This window comes from Aythya ferina (genome assembly GCF_964211825.1).
Source record: "Aythya ferina genome assembly, chromosome: 4".
Classification (NCBI taxonomy): domain Eukaryota; kingdom Metazoa; phylum Chordata; class Aves; order Anseriformes; family Anatidae; genus Aythya; species Aythya ferina.
In genome coordinates this window covers 52,907,302-52,912,258 of record NC_140300.1, presented here as the reverse complement: position 1 = coordinate 52,912,258, position 4,957 = coordinate 52,907,302, and positions in this window count along the sequence as shown.

The following is a 4,957-nucleotide window of genomic DNA, read 5'->3' as shown; positions in this document are numbered from 1 at the left end:
AGATATAAAATAACTATAAATAACTTATGCAACAATATATGGATAAAGATTCTATGTAATCCCAGATCATAACTCAGTCTGGTAAGGAAAGTATAGCACAGTCAACTTTATCACCTATGAAACAATCAGGCATGCACTACTAAAAATAACTGGTGTCTTCATGTATTTTAAAATTCACTTATATTGATATCGCTTAAATTAAACAACATTAATTGGTCTACCTTGCCACTTTACAGTCAAATGAAGGTTGAGAGGATTTGCTTCTTATTTTTATAATATAGTGTGACCATCTAAACAGAATATTATTTCATATGCTTTACATGTGCATATATGTTTGTAACATAATACAAAAGGTTACCAAACATATTCCCTAAGGATTTGTTTTGCATTTGACAGTACATTTTATGATCCCTTTATTTAGCAAGAGAGCAGTAATTTATTTTTTAATTTATTTATTTTTTTAAAACACAAAGAAAACTAAGAGGCTAAACCCACAAGGCTGGGAAAAAAAATCAGAAGCACATGCAATACAAAGAGCTATTTTAAAACTTGAAAGCAAACCCAATTCCAGAATTAGATTCCCTGTAATGCTATTCTACATGTTCTTTCTAACACACATTGGCCCTTTCATTTGGTCAATTCAAACATAAATTAAACAAACATGCAAAAAAACCAAGATTTCATGAATGTAAATGTCAAGACTTTGCATGAGAACTTTTTCACTTCTGGTTTACTATGAGCTCAGAGAAAAATTCTTCAGCAGTAAAAACACTAACCTGACACATCCTCTCTCCTGCTGCCCAGTTACCTGTTGATAACACAGTATGCTGCTCCAATTGGAAGTTTAGACACAGATGTTTGTATGGCGTGTCATAAGGTGAATCACAGAGCTATCTGTGGATGTGGATAGAAAAACAAAAAAAAATACAATACCCTGCATGTCATATTTTCAGACTAGTATATGTAAGTCACAACAGCTAAGAAATGCAGTTCACAGCACAGTCAGATGGGAATGGGAAACAGAGGAAGGAAATCCCTTAAGCTGGTACTGCCAATAGTTCAGCTTTATGAAACTATTCTCAGCATTCACAGAAAGCATTCAAGGCTCTCTAACTGTATTTCCCTTAATCCCAGTTCATATTTCAGCATACATTCAATGAAGTGCAGCAACACTGGATAAGATCAGAATAGAAATACAACCATGAAAATCTAAGAAAACCTTGCAGTATTTTTTAGAAATATAATTGTATCTTTTATTAAAATACCCTGAGGTATTATATTCTGATAACATTTTTGATAAAAATTAATCCTTATAAACTTAACGGGAAAAACTACACTCTGGTGGTGGAGCTAATCATCAGAAGTTATTTTATTTTATTGCATATAAAGTTAACTTCATGATAACTAGAAAGGTAAAGGTGAGGGGAAAAATAACTCCTTTTGCTGTACTAGAACACCATTGCTCCACACTACTGCTTGCTGTTTTAAACCTATAATTAGAGCAGTTTACTCCCAGATTATAAAAAGCATTACCAATTCCAAATCAAGTATCTGCTCTGGAAGGTGTCTAAAGAGAATGAGAGTTTCGTAACCAAAAATACAGCATCTTCTACACTTAAATAAGGCCAGATTGCATACACAAAGCTACTGAGTTTGTTACATCTCATGAAATAAGCCAGGATACTCATGCAAAGAAATATCATATCATTAATATTATGATGATATCTTTCCCCAATTGGAAATGCTCAAATCACAAACATTTTAAATAATTTCCTTCAACTGCTCCAAAATATCACATGCATTAGTAGAGTACCTTTACTTAAAGGTTTTGTGTTTTTATTTATTATTATCTTTGTTTTCTTTTTAAGCTTTCGAAAGGTTTATTCAGGCATTAGATCCAATAAACTTTGTCTTCTATCTCCCACCACTCCTCCCAAGACTACTGGGATCTGTAAGTCCTAGCATAAAAGTATGTTCCCTGTACCCACGAAACCCAAGCTTTCTAACTAAAAAAGAAAAGTGTGAAGAGTGATGTTTCTTGGTTAGATACCTCCTGCTCCCCAAATTAACCAACCTCTCACACCCCAAACTGCACTAATTTACTGCAAAAGTGTAGGAGGTCATGTATTGAACAGCTGATCTAGACACAATATGCTCAGAAGTATTTTATTATGTCTGGAAGTGGTAAGGAAACATTAAGACATTCATTAATTCCATTATTTTTTTGGCCATTCTGCCAGTTGTCAAATTAAACAAGACATATAAGACCAGAAGTCAGTGTTAGAAAAAAGTAGTCTGTTGTATTTCAAATTCTGTGTATTTTAATTGCAGACTGAATGAGAAATGCATCCTAGATTTAAAGCCAAGGGAAATTAAGTTAAAAACAAAACAAACAAGAAAAAACATATGTATCCTTAAGAGAAAAATATTAACCTTTCAGATTTGTTCTTAAGCTGTAGTGAAGATGCATTCTTTTAAAACACAATGGGAAATAACTTCATTAAATTTTGCTCACTAAAAAAAATCTTGTTGTCTTATTCCAAGTGAATGCTTTGCTGTACAATAATGAAATGCCTGGGTATTTAGAAATAGGTTAATCAAAGTACACATAAAAATATTGCCAAATATTTTTATAACTACCCTTGCATTGATTGTTCCTCTGGCATAGCTGCATCATCCTAAGTATTTTACAAAGAACAAAAAAACAGACCTCTGTTGCACAGCTCTGCCTAGAGACTACAGAAGCAACGTACTACCATGGTATATGAAACACTTTAATATACTATGAGACATTTTTTGCAGATCTAATCTTTCTTAACAAAGCTTATTGTGCTGTCTGAGTGTTATGGGTGAACTCCTTAGGTTTTTACCATACAGAGTTTTAAAAAGTTCCAACAGAGAAACTGAGAAGGAACTATTGGCATAAAGTGTTTGGAATTATAACTGTAATGTCAAATACATAATTTTAAATTGCAACATATAGTGCACAGAAAGTGCAACTCAGACTGTTAGAAAAAAGCTAACATCCCATATCAAAACACGCAGTTGATAAAAAATAAGCTGGTTTAACTTCTGAACATTGATGATTGAGAAAGAATTTTAAATATCTCTAATAAAAAGTAACTAAATTAATTTCATTAATATTAGCAGCTTCTCACATTTTTATCACCATATTTTATTCCTCCTCTGGAAATCTAATCTTTACAAAACAAGAATGCACCTCTTGAATTTTAGTGTCACCGTATCTCTGATTTTAGCTGTACCTAGCTTTTCATGAGTATAACAAAACAAAAATAAATGTAACTCGTAAAAAAAAAAAAAAAAAAAGCCAATGGGAAAGGGGGAACAAATTAGTTGCCATACATAATAACAACTTCAGCAACGAAGAAAAAGAAAAAACAGATACCTATTGTGAAGTATATGGGCACCAGATAGCTATTTCTCCAACTCTACACATATTCTTGATTTTAAGAAATTAAAAGGAATAGCTCATTTGAACAATCACGTATTTGATCTTCCACAGTAAGAAAACTGCCACCCACACCAAGGATAGCTAAACTGAAGTCACACTATTACTATTTTACCAGCAGCACAAGCTAAAAAAAATAAAGATAGAAAATACAGTACTGGAGTATTTATTCAAAACTCTTTTAACAATTACACCAGGTTAACAGACAAAAAAAAGCAACAATTATTTTGACTTTGGAGTTCAAAGATGTCTCTACTAACTACTGTTAGACATGTAAAAGTAACTCCAAGAATAATTAAGATAACTAGATACACTCATAAGGAATTAGGGCACACTGTAATCACAGCCCTCAGCTTGAATACAATTCTAATGATGAAAACCAACTCAAATTAGGCTTAAGTGCTGGGATATAACTGAACTCAGCTTGTCTCACAGTTCAGTACAACCAAATTTGAGTAATCTGCAATACAAATTAAGTACCAGATCTTAATCATTGAAAGTGACTTAAGTCATTGATCATCATTAGTTTAAAACAATGTTTTTAATTGTATACTTTTTTCCTACTCTGCTTATTATTTTGTATAAATTATTTCCACAAGATGGTGCTGCAGTCCTATTTTAGGAAGATAGCACCTATTTTCTATTTAAGTGGTTTCTTCTCACATTTAGAAAAAAAAATCATTTCATTGTTAGGTTAATGAAGTAATTTACAAGGTCTGTTTTCAAAAACGGCAAAACTAGTTCACATCATCTAGCTTGTATTTATTTATTTGAAACAAGTATAGTGAAGAAAGAGTTCTAATGCAAAATTCAAAAAAAAAAAAAAAAAAAAAACAAACCTCTTGTTCCAGTTTATAGAGCATAATGGATCCACATACATTGCTCTTTGTATGTAAAATAGTCAACTTAAATTCCATATGGTTATAGAAAAGAATTGTAATTACCTTTAAAACATTTAAATCATTTTTTACATCATAATGTCGAACAGCTGCTTTTGCCTTCATCTACAAACTCTGCCAAAAAAAAAAATCCACCAATTTTTATGATATCAAACTCCAAAAACCTTTTACGCGAAGTAGGTATTATAGCACAAAGAAATCCTGATATGATAGGCATATGTGTAATAAATCTTATCATACCCGACGCCTCTTTGGTTTGATTGTATAATGTTTATAGAAGTCTTATACCTACTTATATCTCTAAAGAGAAATTTTAATATGGCTTCAAATCATAGAAGTGTTTTGTATCTTTGTATACTGGATGGTCTCCATCTGTGCTGCTGGTCTTAAAATGTGTTGGGTAACAGTACTAAAACACTCAACACATTTCTCGCAGTCAAAGTCTACGGACTGACTTGCACATTTCAGTGCTTAGGATCAAAATGACCCTCACTTTGTCAGTGTTAATGGAATCCATAACATGTTGGTGTGCTCCAGCTAGGCATGAAAATTTGTATTAAAAAAAAAAAAAAAAAAAAAAACGGTAAAA